Raw genomic sequence first — 19,566 nt, 5'->3', positions numbered from 1 at the left:
TCTGTGACCGTCTCCTGTATCACGTCCTCTGTCTGTGACCGTCTCCTGTATCACGTCCTCTGTCTGTGACCGTCTCCTGTATCACGTCCTCTGTCTGTGACCGTCTCCTGTATCACGTCCTCTGTCTGTGACCGTCTCCTGTATCACGTCCTCTGTCTGTGACCGTCTCCTGTATCACGTCCTCTGTCTGTGACCGTCTCCTGTATCACGTCCTCTGTCTGTGACCGTCTCCTGTATCACGTCCTCTGTCTGTGACCGTCTCCTGTATCACGTCCTCTGTCTGTGACCGTCTCCTGTATCACGTCCTCTGTCTGTGACCGTCTCCTGTATCACGTCCTCTGTCTGTGACTGTCTCCTGTACCACGTCCTCTGTCTCTGACTGTCTCCTGTACCACGTCCTCTGTCTCTGACTGTCTCCTGTACCACGTCCTCTGTCTCTGACCGTCTCCTGTACAACGTCCTCTGTCTCTGACCATCTTCTGTATAAAAATTTTTTTTTTTTTAAATATGTTTCGGTTTCGGCACCAAAAAAAACATTCGGTGCACCCCTAGTTAATACGACATTTCATGATTAATGGGTTATTCTGCAGTTTCCAGTAGGATTGGACACCAGGCGCAAAAATAGGGGGCCAGAGGAAATACCATGGAGTGGCTACCATGGGCATAACATAATATCCTGTGTCTCATCCCTGTATATCATGTGAGAAAGGAGAACCAGGAATTAAGGGACTTTCAGGGCACTATACCAATAATCGAATATATGTAGATATTATTATGTAATTTTAAGTAAAAACTATTTTTCAATAAATTACATTATTTTATCTACATATGTTTGATTATTGGTATAGTGCCCTGAAAGTTCCATAATTTCTGGTTCTCCTTTCTCACATGTGTTCCTTAAGGGACTCCCAAGAAAAGGATTTTACAATCAGTACAAAAATACAGCACCATACACAACTAGATATGTGCAATGATGCCTATCTCATTATCTGCATACGGTGGCTTCTTTTCAAAATTGACCATGCTGTGTCTGCTTCAGAGCTGCACAGAACAGTATCTGGGGCTATCTCCCGTGCTGTGAAGGGAAATTGCATGGCTCACCCGATTCCTCATGTTTCCTTTTGTGGTTAATGGAATTCATCTTTATAATATTATTACACTAACATGATACATGTAGTTCTGTAAATGGGAAGGGGAGATGCTGCCATTCAACTCCTGCTCCATTCACAGAACACAGTGCATCATGAGAATGTAGTAAGAGGAGTTCTATGAATGGAGTAGGAGGCAGGGAGGGGCGGGCAAGTGGTGCAACTTTCCTGATTAGAAACTGCTGCTCTTATCCTTTTTATAGCACCAAAAGACAGTCGCTTGGGACAGTAATCGGTGGTTGTGAAGTGGACAACAGTGCAGGCTTTTGAGTAAAAGTAGCTGGCTGCAGGTAAAAAAAAAAACTAAACTTAAGACTGCCTTAAAACAACCGGTCTCACACCTGGCTTCTGTTGAAAGAGCATCCAATCGGCACTCGCAACCAGTGCAGCACTGATCAGTGTGTTCTGGTGGGGGGACAGGGGCAGTCCTCCTGTCAGAATACAATAGTGTAGCCTCTAGCCTAATAAGTTTAATATGGGCATTGGTCATGTTGGTCCACGCGGTCACCGCGAAGCAGAAATTATATGTCGGGTAACAAATGGCTGTTTAGTACTGCCACCAAACGCAACCTACTCAAGTGAAAGGGGCGGCGCCCCGGAGCTGTATGTTACACACAAGGTTGTGACACATTGCTGTAGCCTTTGAAGGGTTGAAATGGGCAGTAAAGGAACAATCTATGGTCTCAGAGCTACCTGTCAAATGTGTTTGAAAAGCAATCCATTGCAGATCACTTTTCAAAGGAGCTGTGAACACCACTGCAAGTGTAAACGAACCCTAACCACTTAGAAACACCTACTGGTTAATCACAGGAAGGAGTGCCAATCTAAGTGCAGTATAAGTCTAAAACCAGTTTAATGTGTAGGTAAACAACTTGCATATGTTAAAAAGTAAAAAGCATGTAGTACACAGAGTGCACGTGGATCTCCTCTGTCTGCGCATCGCCGGTCCCGACCACTCCAGTGGCATCCGAGGCTGGAAGAACAACTGGGCAGGTAGTGAGACTTCATCTGTGCATTGGCTGTGTCAGACGAGAGGTGTGGCTGAGCGCTCATTCAGAGCATGCGTGCTCCTTTATCAGGTATTATTATTTTTATTTGGATTATTTTTGGACTTTCAGTATTCATTTATTTATTGATTTTTAATGATCTCAACCCCTTTGGTTCCTGCCACTCCCCAGGAATTTTATTGGCTTCTATTGTATCCACTGAATCTATGCAATTTATTGATTTTACGGTGTGTCTTGCACCAACACTTTCACACATGGGTACCAAGCACTCCAAACAAAACCCCCCTTTACATGCGCAGGTTAATTACAGTTGAGGGCTGGCAGCCTGCCAAGATTCTGCTACAAAAGAAAGTAATAGTGAAAGATCCAACATTTTACGCTAGTGATTTTTTTTTTTGGTGTGAACCATTTTCCTGCCAGGTTACCTTTTTCAATGTAGTGGGAAAAAAAATGCATAGTGGGAAGTAACATACAAGCATGTGGACTTTTTGTTCTGTCTATGTGCATTTTTTACATTTGTTCAGAATTCTGTAATTGCATATCTATGATTAAAGAATCCCATAGAAGTGATTGGCAGCAAGCCCTGTGAACTGTTGGGTATTAGTGGACTTTGTGTGGCATATAGGTGAACTGGGCCTTAGGTTGCATGTTTCAAATCAAAGAAATTGAATTCATTGAACTGTTTCTCGATCACTCAAAAGGGGTCAATGCTATATACTTGGTGGGTAAAATATGACAAAAGTGGGAGGGACCATTTATGGTTTAGCAAGAAAGAATTTCAAAAGCATGTGTTTGTTTTCCTAGCATACAGTTATGCTGTTTTATTTGCCATAAATTATATGAACATGTTTTACATATTGTGATGAGATTGGGAGTGATGGTTACATCTGTATTGGAAATATACAAATAACAAAAATGAAATCATCAAAAGGAGTGCCGAAATGAATTATTCATCACAAGGAACAATGATTTATTTTCACATCCTGCCTGACATATGTAAAAACAAGGGATACGTTCAACATCTGCTATTTACTATTTTTTTAACCAGATGTATTTAATTTTTCAGATTCTGTGACAAAGCATTACCTAGCAAAAATGTTTTGTGCACTTTAGAACTATTTAAAGCCTTACTTGGCAGTCTGCAGGTTGTATTAAAGTGAAGTATTTTCCTCTTCAATGTGATTTTACATACAAATGAACCTTTATATATTGAAATCAAGCAAAATAGAAAGTGATAGTCATTTGTTTTGTTTGTATGACCATCTGTCGCATGACCTTTTCCCAAAGTACTAGCAGAAGGAGTTGGATCATATTGTATCTCTCCTGCCAAAGGTTTTTGTTTTTTATCCAGGCATTCAACAGGTGACAAAATTCTGTCAATATCCGGTAATCGGGAACACCCAGTTTGAATTTTGTGATTTTGCAGGCCAGCACCTCCCATCAGTCTATCTGCAATCTAATTGTGCTAACATCGGATCATTTAGAAATTATTTATATCCCTGTTCCACTCACAATGTAGTCTACAAGAACCATTACATGCATTTCTGACATCCATCGTGAGTTCTTGCCACACTCAGTTTATAGTTATCGCTGGTAATTTTTGGCCACTCTTGTGAAATTCTACAAAAGCTAATTCTTACACAACGGCAGATAATTGCTTTTTAGCCAGCCAAAATGTATTATTATTTCATCAGATGAAATAAAGAAGGGTGTGGAAATGAGATTTGAGGTTTTTGTTTCTAGATTTACAGTATCTCACACTCAAGTGAGTACACCCCTCACATTTTTGTAAATATTTTATTATATTTTTCATGTGACAACACTGAAGAAATGACACTTTGCTACAATGTAAAGTAGTGAGTGTACAGCTTGTATAACAGTGTCAATTTGCTGTTCCCTCAAAATAACTCAACACACAGCCATTAATATATGAATAAAAAATGCAGCGCTACCAGGATATATCCCCAAGAGAGTAACCTACTGGGGGGAATATCCACACAGAATAATAACAAATTTTAAATAAGTGAAAAATGCTATCCCAGAACAAATCAGACACCACATACTGGTCACTGGAAGTTCAACATGGCACCTCATGGAAAAGAGCTCTCTGAGGATCTGAAAAAAAAGAATTACTGGGCTAAATAAAGATGGCCTAGGATATAAGAAGATTGCCAAGACCCTGAAAATTAGCTGCAGCACGGTGGCCAAGACCATACAGCGGTTTAACAGGACAAGTTCCACTCAGAATGCCTCGCCATGGTTGACCAAAGAAGTTGAGTGATCAGTGTTGTATCCAGAGGTTGTCTTTGATATAGACGTATGAATGCTGCCAGCATTGCTGCAGAGGTTGAAGGGGTCGGGGGGTCAGACCATATGCTTCACACTGCATCAAATTGGTCTGTATGGCTGTCGTTCCAGAAGGAAGATGATGCCAAAGAAAGCCTGCAAACAGTTTGCTGAAGATAAGCAGATTAAGGGCATGAATTACTGGAACCATGTCCTGTGGCCTGATGAGACCAAGATAAACTATTTTGGTTCAGATGGTGTCAAGCGTGTTTGGCGGCAACCAGGTGAGGAGTACAAAGACAAGTGTGTCTTGTCTACAGTCAAGCATGGTGGTGGAAGTGTCATGGCGTGGGGCTGCATGAGTGCTGCCGGCACGGGGGGGTGGCTGCAGTTCATTGAGGGGAACCATGAATGCCAACATGTACTGTGACATTCTGAAGCAGAGCATGATCCTCTCCCTTCGGAGACTGGGCCGTTTGGCAGTATTCCAACGTAACGACCCCAAACACACCTCCAAGACGACCACTGCTTTGCTAAAGAAGTTGAGGGTAAAGGTGATGGACTGGCCGAGCATGTCTCCAGACCTAAACCCTATTGAGCATCTGTGAAGCATCCTCAAATGGAAGGTGGAGGAGCGCAAGGTCTCTAACATCCATTAGCTCTGTGATATCATCATGGAGGAGTGGGAAAGGACTCCAGTGGCAACCTTTGAAGCTCTGGTGAACTCCATGCCCAAGAGTGTTAAGGCAATGCTGGAAAATAAAGATGGCCACACAAAATATTGATACTTTGCACCCAATTTAGACAATTTCACTGGTGTAGGGTTGTAATCACTTTTTGTGTCCGCGGTTTAGACATTAATGGCTGTGTATTGAGTTATTTTGAGGGGACAGCAAATTTACACTGTTTTACAAGCTGTACCCTCACTACTTTACATTGTAGCAAAGTGTCATTTTTTCAGTGTTGTCACATGAAAAGATCTAATAAAATATTTACAAAAATGTGAGGGTTGTACTCACTTTGGTGATATACTGTATGCGGCCCTATGTAAACACTTTTCTGTGCCAAGAGTGCAGGCCCTACGCTGTCCCAGCACAGTCACCAGTGAGGACTGGAAAACTCCTAATGCATACTTGCGATCGGGCGATTTCTCGATCATGTGACCACTGTGGCAGCTAATCACAGCGGTCACATGACCCGAATGCACGCTACTGGCATTTAAAAGCTCTTAAAGGGCTTGTGGTGGTGGCAAGAAGGGGTTAAACAGTATAGGCAATTTTTTTTAATGTTTTACTTAGCATTTTTCTAAATAAAGTTCCAACATAAAAGGGTTGTAAACCCTCGTGTTTTTTCACCTTAATGCATCCTATGCAATAAGGTGAAAAAACACCTGGCTGTGAGCCCCCCCCCCCCATTTTACTTACCTGAGCCCTGGATTTTCACCTGGCGGGGACAAGCTGTCCCTCTGCCTAGGGTTCTTGGCTCTTGATTTGGATAGATTTATAGCAGTGCAGCCGTTGGCTCCCGCTGCTGTCAATCAGCAGTGCCGAGACATATATTCGGCGTCAATGGATGCCGAATGATGGACGCAAGGTATCCCCCCTGGGAGAGCACTTCTAGGGTGTTATCTGATGTGGGGAGGAGCTGAGGGACCCCAGAAGACGGTGTTTGGGGCCACTCCTGTTCAAAACAAGCTGCACAGTGGAGGTAAGTATGACATGTTTGTTGTTTTATTTTTATAATAAAAGCTTTATAATCCATTTTTAAGTAATAAGCAAAGATTCCAGTCTGTGCAAAGTACATGTTATTGACTCCGACCCCCTCCCACCACACATTATGTCTTTCTACTTGGAAAAGTTATAATAAAATATTTACAAAATGTGAGGGGGTACTTTTGTGAGATACTGTGCCTTTTCTGCACCAAAAGAATGTCCAAATGCCACTTTAAAATCCCAATAGGAAGATTGACATTTGCTATACTCAAATAAAATTGATATTTTTTTTTACCCACAAAGAGAGCTTTATTTTGGTGGTATTTTTTGTGCTACATATTTGTGGTAAAAAAATCCCAATAAGTGTATATAGATTGGTTTGTGCAAAAGTTATAGTGTCTACAAATCAGCAATTTTTTTAGTGGGACTGCAACATTGCGGAGGACAGATCGCACACCTAGCTGACACTTCCAGTGACCTTATTACAGTGATCAGTGCTAAAAATATGCACTGACACTGGCAGGGAAGGGGTTAACATCAGGGGTGATCAAAGAGTTAAGTGTATTCCCTAATTCTGCTTTCTTACTGTGGGGGAGATGGACTCACTACATGGACACTGATCCATGTTCCTGATCAGAGCCAGCACAGCGGTCTGCTTGTTTACATCGGCAGTCCGCCGGGCCTGGTAATTGTATCTGCCTGTGGCCAATTAGTGCGCAATTGTGACTGCGGTGCAAGCGCGCCCTCCAGTGCACAATAGAGCCGCCTTGCTGCAATATATGTACAGCAGGCGGTCGGGAACTGGTTAACCACCTCAATACCGGACACTTTTACCCCTTTCTGGCTTGGGACAATTTTCTGATTGTCATATTTTGAGTGTCAGGGTTGGGCTCAGCCCTTCCTTCTCTAAACTGGCCAGTCAGCTGTCAGCTAATTGCCAGCTCCTATCTCTCGTGGCTGCGGTGCGAGCACGCCCTCCAGTGCACAATAGAGCTGCCTTGCTGCAATATATGTACAGCAGGCGGTCGGGAACTGGTTAACCACCTCAATACCGGACACTTTTACCCCTTTCTGGCTTGGAACAATTTTCTGATTGTCATATTTTGAGTGTCAGTGCTGGGCTCAGCCCTTCCTTCTCTAAACTGGCCAGTCAGCTGTCAGCTAATTGCCAGCTCCTATCTCTCCACGTGTGATTTAACTGTACTTCAGTCTCGGCCTGATTTCATGGTTTCTGACAGTATGCGAAGGCCAAGGCAGGTCACTTTTTGAAGGCTTGTCCTACCAGTCCAGGGAACGCCCGAACCTTGAGGTCCTGTCACGGACAGACCTTAGGTGGCGTTGTTTCATCCTCAAGAATGTAAAGTGGGTACTCCTGCGCTAAAAGGAATCTAAGTGCAATATAATATAGAGGTGCTGCATACACCGTAAGGGCCAAACTTGTGCCCAAATGTATAAATATTCAAAATAGTAGGTGGTGTTGTGCTCCTTACAGTAGATTTTTTGAAATCACTATACACTATTAGCATTCATATTAACCACTTGACCACTGGGCACTTAAACACCCTTAATAAGACCAATTTTCAGCTTTCGGTGCTCTCACATTTTGAATGACAATTACTCAGTCATGCAACACTGGACATATATGAAATTTTTGTCCTTTTTTTCACACAAATGGAGCTTTCTTGTGGTGGTATTTAATCACCGCTCGGTTTTTTATTTTTTGTGCTATAAAAGAAAAAATACAGACAATTCTGTAAAAAAAAAAAAAAAAATGAATTTTTCTTTGTTTCTGTTATAAAATTTAGCAGATTAGTAATTTTTTCTTCATAAATTTTGGCCAAAATTTATACTACTACATATCTTTGGTAAAAATAAGTACAAATTGGTGGATATTATTTGGTCTTTGTGAAAGTTATAGAGTCCACAAGCTATGGTGCCAATATCTGAAAATTGATCACACCTGAAGTACTGACGGCCTATTTCAATTCTTGAGACCCTAACATGCCAGAAAAGTACAAATACCCCCAAATGACCCCTTTTTGGAAAGAAGACATTCCAATGTATTTAGTAAGAGGCATGATGAGTTTTTTGAAGTTGTAATTTTTTCCCACAATTCTTTTCAAAATCAAGATTATTTTTTGACTTTTTTTTTTTTTTCCACAAAATTGTCATATTATCAGTTTATTTCTCACACACAGCATATGCATGCCACAAATTACACCCCAAAACACATTTTGCTATTACTCCCGAGTACGGCGATACCACATGTGTGAGACTTTTACACAGTGTGGCCACATACAGAGGCCCAACATGCAGGGAGCGCCATCAGGCGTTCTGGAGCACCCAGGGCAATTCTGACATTTCTCTCCTACATGTAAAAATCATCATTTATTTGCTAGAAAATTACATAGAATCCCAAAACATTATATATGTTTTTTTAGCAAACACACTGGAGAATACAATGGTGGTCATTGCAACTTTTTATCTCACACGGTATTTGCGCAGCAATTTTTCAAATGTTTTTTTTTGGAAAAAAAACTGTTTTGTGCTTAAAAAAAAAAAAAACACAGTAAAGTTAGCCCAATTTTTGCATAATGTGAAAGTTGAAGTTACGCTGAGTAGATAGATATCTAACATGTCACTCTTCAAAATTGCACACACTCGTGGAATGGCGCCAAACGTCGCTACTTAAAAATCCCCAAAGGCGACGATTTACATTTTTTTTTACTGGTTATATGTTTTGAGTTACAAAGGAGGTCTTCATATGTGGGCGGGACTTACGTATGCGTTCGCTTCTGCATGCGAGCACATGGGGACAGGGGCGCTTTAAAAAACATTTTTTTTTTATTGTTCATTTTACTTTATTTTAGTTTGACATTTTTTTCCCCAAAAATATTTTTTTTTTATCACTTTTATATTTGTAAACATCCCTTGTAATAGGAATATGGCATGACAGGTCCTCTTTACAGTGAGATATGGGGGGTCAATAAGACCCCGCATCTCACCTCTAAGCTGGGAAGCCTGAAAAAAAAAAAGATTAAAAGATTCTGGCTTTGATCGTATTGGCGAGTCGGTAGAAGCACCGGAGGGTGGCGGGAGGGGGGGGGGGATGTCTATGGCTGGGTATTGCAGGGTATCACCGACTATGGCTGGGTATGGCTGGGTATCTCAGAGTATGGCGTTGCAGAGTATTGCGTTGCAGAGCATTGCAGGGTATTGGCGGGTGTTGCAGGGTATTGGCGGGTGTTGCAGAGCATTGCAGAGTGTTGCAGGGTATTGGCGGGTGTTGCAGGGCATTGCAGAGTGTTGCAGGGCATTGCAGAGTGTTGCAGGGCATTGCAGAGTGTTGCAGGGCATTGCAGAGTGTTGCAGGGCATTGCAGAGTGTTGCAGGGCATTGCAGAGTGTTGCAGGGCATTGCAGAGTGTTGCAGGGCATTGCAGAGTGTTGCAGAGTATTGCAGAGTATTGGCAGGGAATTGAGGGGTTAATTTTGAGTGAGCAGCGATGTGGACACTGCAGATGCAGCCCACAGCGCTGCTGACACCGATCTCGTCCCCCTCCGCTGTACCGATCGGTACAGAGAGGGGGAGGGAGGAACCGGCGTCATAACATGACGCCGGTTTGTTTACAAGTGATCACTCCGTCATTTGACGGAGCGATCACATGGTAAACGGCCGCGATGAGAGGCCGTTTACCGTGTTCCGTGATGCGCCGGGTCCTGTGGACCCGACGGTCACGGATGCTCTCAAGTGCGCGCCCCAGGGGGCGAGAGCGGAATTCTGGGAGGATGGCATATGACGGCCTCCCAGAGTTAAACAACCGCCCTGTAGCCGTCGTTTGGCTATGGGCCGGTTGTTAAGTGGTTAAAGGGATTTGTTCATAAACAATAAGTATTCACCAATTAAACTCTCACAATAAAGTGCTGACATGCAGAAAAAAGTAGTAATATAAAAAATTTGCAATATCACGCAATACTATACATATACATACAATACATACTAATAAGTAGTTGTAAACGTAAATGTGCAACATAAGCAAAAATAATACAAAATAAAACAAAATCAATTAAAAGAATAAATATATAAAGTCTATAGTGTAATATTGGACGCTCTTCAGGGTCCGGTGTGCAGAAATAGTGCAGGTGTGCACTATTAAATCCCTTTAATATGAATGCTATTTAACCACTTACAGACCGGACCATTTTGCTGGTCAAAGACCAGACCACTTTTTGCGATTCGGCACTGCGTCGCTTTAACTGACAATTGCGCGGTCCTGCGACGTAGCTCCCAAACAAAATTGACATCCTTTTTTTACCACAAATAGAGCTGTCTTTTGGTGGTATTTGATCACCCCTGCGGTTTTTATTTTTTGCGCTATAAACAAAAATAGAGCGACAATTTAAAAAAAAAACGCATTATTTTTTACTTTTTGTTATAATAAATATCCCCCAAAAATATATATAAAAAAAAATGTTTCCCTCAGTTTAGGCCGATACGTATTCTTCTACATATTTTTGGTAAAAAAAATTGCAATAAGCGATTATTGATTGGTTTGCGCAAAAGTTATAGCGTTTACAAAATAGGGATAGTTTTATAGCATTTTTATTAATAATTTTTTTTTTTTTTTTTTTTTTTTTTTTTTTTTTTTTTACTAGTAATGGCGGCGATCAGCGATTTTTATTGTGACTGCGACATTGTGGGGGACCCATCGGACATTTTTGACACATTTTTGGGACCATTGTCATTTATACAGTAATCACTGCTATATAAATGCAGTGATTCCTGTGTAAATGACACTGGCAGTGAAAGGGTTAACCAGTGGGTGGCAGTGTAGGGGTTAAGTGTTCCTTGGGGTGTGTTACTAACTGTGGGGGGGTTGGGCTTTCATTTAGTGAACACTGATCTCTGCTCCAATCACATGGAGCAGAGATCAGCGTCACTAGTGGCTAGGCAGAATGGAGAAATGCTGTTTACACGGCATTTCCTCCATTCAGCCGTCCCGTGAGACGATTGCGGGTATGCCCGCGGCGATCGAGTCCGCGGGTCCCGCGACCGGACTCACGGGGGGTCCCGACCATCGGCGCGCTCCCGATGGCAGGGTGGCATTGAAGAGTGGACGTACATGTACGCCAATATGCCTTCCCGTGCCATTCTGTCGACGTACATCGTCGTGCGCTGGTCGGGAAGTGGTTAATATGAATGCTAATTAATATTGCAAATTTTTTATATCATTACAGCTTTCTGCACGTCAGCACTTTATTGCGAGAGTTTAATCAGTGAATACTTATTGTTTATGAACAAATCCCTTTAATATGAATGCTCATTGTGTATAGTGATTTCAAAAAAATCTACTGTAAGGAGACTTGCCATTGAGGCTCTTGATGGGAGACCTCTACAGCCTGCCCATGTGACTCGTGAGACAGTTCCATTGTCCATGGCCGTAGGGGCTCTTCACCATGACATAATTCAATTCCAAGTTATTTCCTCACCAGAGTTTCTGCTGGTTATTGGTTATCCTTGGTTACAGAGGCACAACCCCTCTTTTGAGTTTAGTTTGCCTCCACACCGGCCATATGATTGCGCAATTGACCTTCAACCTGGTGCTATACACCCTCTTGGCCAGGTTTACCCTTTGTCGGTCTTGGAGGATAAGGCCATGGAGGAGTATGTTGCAGATGCACATTCTCAAGGTTTCATCCGCAAATCCTCGTCTCCTGCTGGTGCTGGTTTCTTCTTTGTGAAGAAGAGTGGTGAATTGTGACCTTGTATTGATTATAGGGGTCTCAATCGTTTCACAATTAAGAATGCCTATCCGATTTAGTTGATTATGGAGTTATTTGACTGCCTCAAGGGAGCAACGGTTTTCGCTAATCTTGATTTGACATACAATCTCGCGAGGATTAAGGAGGGCGATGAGTGGAAAACTGTGTCTTAATACCAGAACAGGCCCTTATAAGTACCTTGTAATGCCTTTTGGCCTTTGTAATGCCCCGGCAGTTTTCCAGGAATTTATTAACGATGTCCTTCAAGATTTGTTGCAGTTATATGTGGAGTTTTATCTCAATGATATCCTCATGTTTTCCAAGTCCTTGGAGAGCCAAGATACGGATATCTTTAGTGTGCTTCAGAAACTGAGAACAATCTCTATTGTAAACTGGAGAAGTGCGAATTCCATCGTGAACAGGTTAAATTCCTGGGTTATGTAATTTCCACTGCTGGTTTTTTGATGGACCCAGAGAAACTTTCGTCAGTTCCACAGTGGCCCTGACCTGTGGGTTTATGTCCTCTGCAGTGTTTCCTGGGCTTTGCCAACTGTTATCGGAAGTTTATTCGTAACTTCTTGTCTCTGTTCAAGCCCCTGACTGATTTGACCAGAAAGGACAGTAACCCATAGAGTTGGTCTGCGGAGTCCGTTAAGGTCTTTGAGAGTCTCAAGGCTGCCTTTGTTTCTGCTCCTGTGTTGGCACATCCTGATCCTATGTTACTGGTGTTGGTGCCCTTCTGTCTCAACGTCCTACCTCCTGAGAGCGCTATGCATCCTTGTGGCTACTTTTCCAAGAAATTGTCACCTGCAGAGTGCTATTACTTGATTGGTGACAGAGAGCTGTTGGTGATCATTTTAGCCCTGATGGAATGGCGACATCTCCTTGAGGCTAGGTTCACATTGCTGCGATGCGGGAACGCCGCGAATCCGCGGCGTTTTCCTGCATCGCATACCTCCCGCCGGCAGTTCACACTGCCCTATGCGGACGGCTGGGGGTGTCAATGTTATGTTAATGACACCCCCAGATCCGTCGGCATATCGCAGTGCGATCTGCCGACTCGCACAGGAATCGGATCGCATGGTGTGAACCCCCATGCGATCCGATTCCGTTGCGGACCCAAAAAAGGGTCCCGTGCGAGTTTGCTGCGGGACCGCTGCGAGTTCAGCCATACTATCTGTATGGCTGAACTCGCAGCGCTACGGAGATCGGATGTGATTTGCTGTGCGAATCACATCCGGTTCTCCCCCCGCAGCGGTGTGAACCCAGCCTGAAGGTACCACTGTGCCAGTTATCATTCTTACTGACCATAAGAATCTCCCATTCTTGTCTGAGGCTAAACGCACTTCTCTCCCAGAAGGGCGCGACGGGCTCTTTTCTTGTCAAGTTTCAATTACATGTCTCATTCTTACCCGGGACTAAGAATGTAAGGGCTGACGCCTTGTCACAACAATTTTCCTCCACTTCCAAGTTGCTGGCCACCCTGGGAAGAATCCATTATTTTGGGCCATTTCACAACAATTCCGGTGGCCTAGTCTACGTGCTGATGTAGCTGCCTTCATAGCTGCCTGTTCCGTGTGTGTGCTCAGAGTAAGACTTCACGAGACCTTCCAGTGGGCCTCCTACAACCCATACCCAATGGAGAGGGGCCCTCGACCCACCTGTCTATGGATTTCATTGTGGAGTTGCCAAATTCCCAGGGCAACACAGTTCGTTATCTTTATGGTGGTTGACCAGTTCTCAAAGATGTGTTATTGGATTCCACTTAAGAAGTTGCCTGCTTCTAAGGAACTGGCTTTCATTTTTGCTCGGGAGATCTTTCGCTTACATGGGCTACCCAAGGTGAGGCTTTGCGACATGCTAATGATAGGTACAGAATCCATGCTGACCGCAGACGCCTGCGCCTTCCTATCAGGTTGAGGACAGGGTCTGGCTGTCATCTCGCAACCTCTGACTTCATGTTCCTTCACCAAAGTTCGTACCTTGGTTTATTGGGCCTTTCCGTATTCTTTGCAGGATTAACCTAGTGGCTTACTCATTAGACCTTTCTTTTAATATGCGTATTTTGAATGTATTTCATGTCTCCCTATTAAAACCTTTGGTCTGCAACCTCTTTATCACCTCTGTGCCACTTCCTCACCCTGTATAGGATGAAGAGTATGAAGTACAGTCCATTGTTGACTCCCGTAGGTTCCATGGGTGCATGCAGTACCTGGTGCATTGGAAAGGGTACGGTCCGGAGGAACGCTCTTGGGTCTCGTCCTCGGATGTACATGCCCCTGTCCTCCGTGATTTCCATAGACTATTTCCCCTCAAGCCTGGTGGTCCTCCTAGGGGGAGAGTTCATTGAGGAGGTACTGTCAGGGCTGGGCTCAGCCCTTCCTTCTCTGAGCTGGCCGCTCAGCTGTCGGCTAATTGCCAGCTCCTATCTCTCCACAGTGACTCACCTGTTGATGATATCCTGCTCGTCAGTCCTGCCTACTTAAGCCGCCCAGTCCAGAGGTTTTCAGCCTTCGCCTTGGTCAACATCACAGAAATTATCTCTTGCGATCCTGTTCATGACTTGCTTTGCTGACACCCCTTCTGGCTTCAGATCCTGCTTGCTGTTCCTCTACATTGATTCCTGACTTCTGGCTTGGCTGACTATCCATTCCAGTTACAGAACTTTGGCTATGTTTTGACTATGGTTGTTCTTTTTACTTTTATTATTAAACACGTGTGATTTAACTTCTGTTTCGGCCTGATTTCATGGTTTCTGACATTGAGTGATAATTACGCAGGCATGCAACACTGTACCCAAATTAAATATTTTATAATTTTTTTTGCGACAGGTAGAACTTTCCTTTTGGTGGTATTTTAATCTCCACTGGGTTTTTTATCTTTTGATATATAACCATAAAAAATCAAAACACTTTGAAAAAAAACAACGTTTTTCTTAGTTTCTATAGAATGTTGTAAATAATCGTTCTTCATAAACTTAAAGTGGTTCTAAACCCTATTTCTGAAATTTTGACCTAAGCACATATATCTGTATTATTTACTTATCTCTCTCCAAAGCGCTAAGTGCCGTGTCTTTCTGTGGCTCCGTTCCTCTTATCAGCAGAGTCACTCCTGACAAGCTCTCTGACACGAGATAACAGCAGCTGAAAATTTGTGTTTGGGAGAGAGCTTGGAGGTGGATAAGCAGAGAGTTTGTCTATTCAGAGTACAGCTTTGGATGTTCCTTCATTCGTTTGCCTTTCCTCCAATCGGCTCAGACACTGTGTAAGCCCAGACTCCACACCCACTGCTGAATGAGGAAGAAAGATTTCTAACGTGCACTTTCTAAAGAGTGTAGAAAGGGAAAGACAGCAGATATACATGTAAAACTTATATAGGAGGATTTGTTTCTTTTCTGTGTATCATCTGAGGCTGTTCGCTTCACTGGGTATGGGAGAGGGTTTACAACCCCTCTAAGTAAAAATAACAAAAATCTGTATTGTTTACTCTGTTTTGAAAGTTAGTTTACATACTGTGGTATACTGTAAATATTTGAAAATTGATCAATCCTGATGCCTAGCTTATTTCTCAAGACCCTAAAATGCCAGAACAGTATAAATACACCCAATTGACCCCTTTTTGGAAAGTAGACAGTCCAAGGAATTTAGTAAGTGGCACAGCTTAATTTTTGAAGTTGTAATTTTAGGTCACTTTTTTTTTTTTTTTTAAAGAAATTACAATTTTGTTTATTTCAGAACGTTTCCATTTTAACAAGTTATTTCTCACACACAGCATATGCATACTTAGAATTGCACCTCAAAATACATTCCGCTACGTCTCCCGAGTATGGGGATTCCACATGTGTGAGACTTGTTCATAGCCTAAATGCATAGAGGGCCCCACAATCCAAGGAGTACCTTTTGGGCATAAGCTACGCATCCAATTTTCTGGCTATCTATCACAATATTGTTTATATTAATAGAAAACGCCCACAATAACCCCATTTTGAATAGTGCATATTTAAAAAAAAAAGTTTTTGCCATAAGTTTTTGGAAAATGTAGGAATGAAAATGTATTGTTTTACACAAAGTTGTCAGTTAATAAGATATTTATCACATGTAGATCGGGCATACTTAAAATTAAACCCCAAAACACATTATGCTGCTCCTCCCCAGTATGGCAATACGTCACGTGTGAGACTTTTTCAATGCCCGGGCTGATTTTGTACCACAAATTTATCTTGTATATCACTCAAATTAACGAGTTAAATATGAGTGGTTTGAGAATGTAGTGTGGTGCCACCTATAGCGGGCCCAGTTTTTATAAGCCAAGCAAGCCTACCCTTCTGGTACATCGCTATGCCCAAGAATGCCATGTTCATTTGCCTGGTGTCTTGCAGGAACGTAGTCACCGGGATGTGCAGATGGGTCATTTCAGGCCGCAGGCAGAGACATGGTCAGAAAACAAGCAAAGGATTGGTCCAGGCAGCAGGAAGAAAAATATTCAATAAACAGGCCAGAATTAGTACAGGCAGAGGCAACACTGCACAGGTGTTGGGGTGATCAGGGACAATGACTGGTTTGGGGGTGATTAGGGACAATATAACTGGTGTGACAATGATTAGAGACATTGTGAGTGGACTGTGGCAGTGTTGTATTGCTGTGGCAGTGAGCAGAGATGATGGCTGTAGCACTGACATACAGTGTGTATCGCTCTCTATCTATAATATATTACACACATACAGGTCCATAAATATTGGGACATCGACACAATTCTAGTCTTTTTGGCGCTATACACCACCACAATGGATTTGAAATGAAACAAACAAGATGTTGTTTAACTGCAGACTTTCAGCTTTAATTTGAGGGTATTTACATCCAAATCAGGTAAATGGTGTATGAATTACAACAGTTTGTATATGTGAATCCCACTTTTTAAGGGACCAAAAGTAATGGGACATCCATCAATCTTTCACTTTTTAATACTTGGTTGCAAATTCTTTGCAATCAATTACAGCCTGAAGTCTGGAATGCATAGACATCACCAGACACTGGGTTTCATCCCTGGTGATGCTCTGCCAGGCCTCTGCTGCAACTGTCTTCAGTTCTTGCTTGTTATTGGGGCATTTTCGCTTCAGTTTTGTCTTCAACAAGTGAAATGCATGCTCAATCGGATTCAGGTCAGGTGATTGACTTGGCCATTGCATCACATTCCACTTCTTTCCCTTAAACTCTTTGGTTGATTTCGCAGTATGATTCAGGTCATTGTCCACTGGGGGTGTGTCTGTACTGCTGCGGTGTCTGTACTGAGGGGGGGTCTGCACTGGGGGGGGGGGTCTGTACTGCTGGGGGTGTCTGCACTGAGGGGGGTGTCTGTAATGCTGGGGGGTCTGCACTGAGGTGGGGGTGTCTGTACCGATGGAGGGTCTGCACCGAGGTGGGGGTGTCTTTACTGAGGTTGGGGTGTCTACCGATGGGGGGGGTCTGCACCGAGGTGGGGTGTCTGTACTGATGGAGGGGTTTGCACTGAAGGGGTGTCTGTACTGAGGGGGGAGGTTTATACTGAGGGAGGGGAGTCTATATTGATGGAGGGTGGTCTGTATTGAGGTAGGGGGATCTATACTGCAGGAGGAGGGACTATAGTTGGTGGGGGGTGACACCATTTTATTTGGCATCGGGTGACACCAACCCTAGTGACGCCACTGCCCACGCCATGACACTACCACCACTATGCTTCACTGATAAGGTTGTATGCTTTGGCTCATGAGCAGTTCCTTTCCTTCTCCATGCTCTTCTCTTCCCATCACTCTGGTACAAGTTGATCTTGGTCTCATCTGTCCATAGGATGTTGTTCCAGATCTGTGAAAGCTTTTTTAGATGTTGTTTGGCAAACTCTAATCTGGCCTTCCTGTTTTTGAGGCTCGCCAATGGGTTACATATTGTGGTGAAGTCTTCTCCTGATTGTTGACTTTGACACACATACACCTACCTCCTGGAGAGTGTTCTTGATCTAGCCAACTGTTGTGGTGGGTGTTTTCTACACCGAGAAAATAATTATTCGGTCATCCACCACAGTTGTTTTCCGTGGTCTTCTGTGGTCTTCCGGGTCTTTTGGTGTTGCTGAGCTCATCGGTACATTTATTATTTTTAAGGATGGTCCAAACAGTTGATTTGGCCACACCTAATGTTTTTATATACACACACACACACACTAATTACAAGCAAACCGATCACAGGTGAGGATGGCTGTGTCCAATCACAGCCAATCACATGTAAACAAGTAAATACCATTTATCGTCTCTCCTCCCTCACACTGACAGTGTGTGAGGGGAGGAGAGCCGATCAGCAGCATCTCCTCACAGGGAAGATGTTAAAAGGTAATCGGGGACTGAACTTCAGTGTCCTCATTACAATGCAGTCCCAGCAGTGCCTGTTAGTGATGCCACTCTGCCCATCAGTGACATCAGTCTGTTCCCATCAGTGACAAAAACTAAGAAAAACTGTTTTGTTTTTTTTCTTTCAAAATTTTTCGTATTTTTTTTTTGTTTTTTTAAGAAAAAAATTAAAAACAAGTGTTGATTAAATGGCACAAAAAGAAAGCTCTATTTGTGTGAAGAAAATTATTAAAAATTAGTTTGGGTGCAGTGTTGCATGACCTGCACAATTCATTCAAAATGCGACAGAACTGAAAGCTGAAAAATTAGTCTGGGCAGGAAGGAGGTGAATGTGCCCAGTATTGAAGTAGTTAAAGTTTCCCGTAAGTGGCTGAGCAACGCTCAGCCAGACTATTTTGATCCAGCAGTAGCACAGGAAGTCCCCATCTCACTGCCAGAACGCAGTGTAGTGTACCAGTCAAGCACACCTGTTAGTATAGTTAATTTGGGCCAGCTTGGCCCAGACAAACTATTTAAGGCTACCTTCACACTGGGGCGCCTTTGAGGTGTGTTTGCTCTAAAAATAGCGCCTGAAAAGCGCCTCTCAAGCCACCCCAGTGTGTAAGCCAGAGTGCGTTCACACTGGGGCAGTGCGCTTGCGGGATGAGAAAAAAAAGTTCTGCAAGCAGCATCTTTGGGGTGTTGCGGGAACGGTGAATTAATCGCTCCTAAAACACCCCTGCCATTGAAATCAATGGCCAGCGCTGCAGAAGCTCGGGTGCTTTTAACCCTTTGTTGGGCCGCTAGCGGGGGTTAAAAGCGTCTGTATAGCGCCGCAAAAACTACGGTAAAGGGCAGGTAAAACTAGCGGCACTTTTCCTACCGATTCCCCTCTCCAGTGTGAAAGTGCCCTAAATGTACATTAACCGTGAAGTTAGGCTTTAATATGAGGTATGCCACAATTAGAAGGTGAAAATGGTAAAAAAAATACTGTTGTTAGGCATGCAAGCTCATTCTATAAACAAATGATTAAAAGTGTCTTTAAAAAAACTGAGTTCATTTTTTTTTCTTTCAAAGGAAATGAAACAACATATTTTTGAGTTATTATGAGGCTTACCTAAAAACAATGTTTGATTTGGCATGCATTTCACTTGTTTACTTTGTCGTATGCGGCTTTGTTTCATATGTGGGTTTGAAAACTGTCCCTTTGCAGAAAACTGTAGCTTTGCAAAACTGACTGTGAGAAGATCAATTAAATATTATTACTGATTCACATATGTGCGGTGTCTTTTGGTGCGC

General features: G+C 43.0%; 1 protein-coding gene across 8 annotated transcripts in view; it reads left to right on the top strand.

The window, feature by feature from the left end:
* Nucleotides 1–19,566, top strand: part of DTWD1 (DTW motif tRNA-uridine aminocarboxypropyltransferase 1) — a 94,648-nt gene that overhangs the window by 22,489 nt on the left and 52,593 nt on the right. The gene's annotated exons all lie outside the window — the stretch shown is intronic.

The sequence above is a fragment of the Lithobates pipiens genome, unplaced genomic scaffold (genome assembly GCF_037356315.1).
Source record: "Lithobates pipiens isolate NorthernLeopardFrog02 unplaced genomic scaffold, aLitPip1_a1.2 Scaffold_8, whole genome shotgun sequence".
NCBI classification, from domain to species: Eukaryota; Metazoa; Chordata; class Amphibia; order Anura; family Ranidae; genus Lithobates; species Lithobates pipiens.
This window is presented reverse-complemented; position numbering and strand designations above follow the sequence as displayed.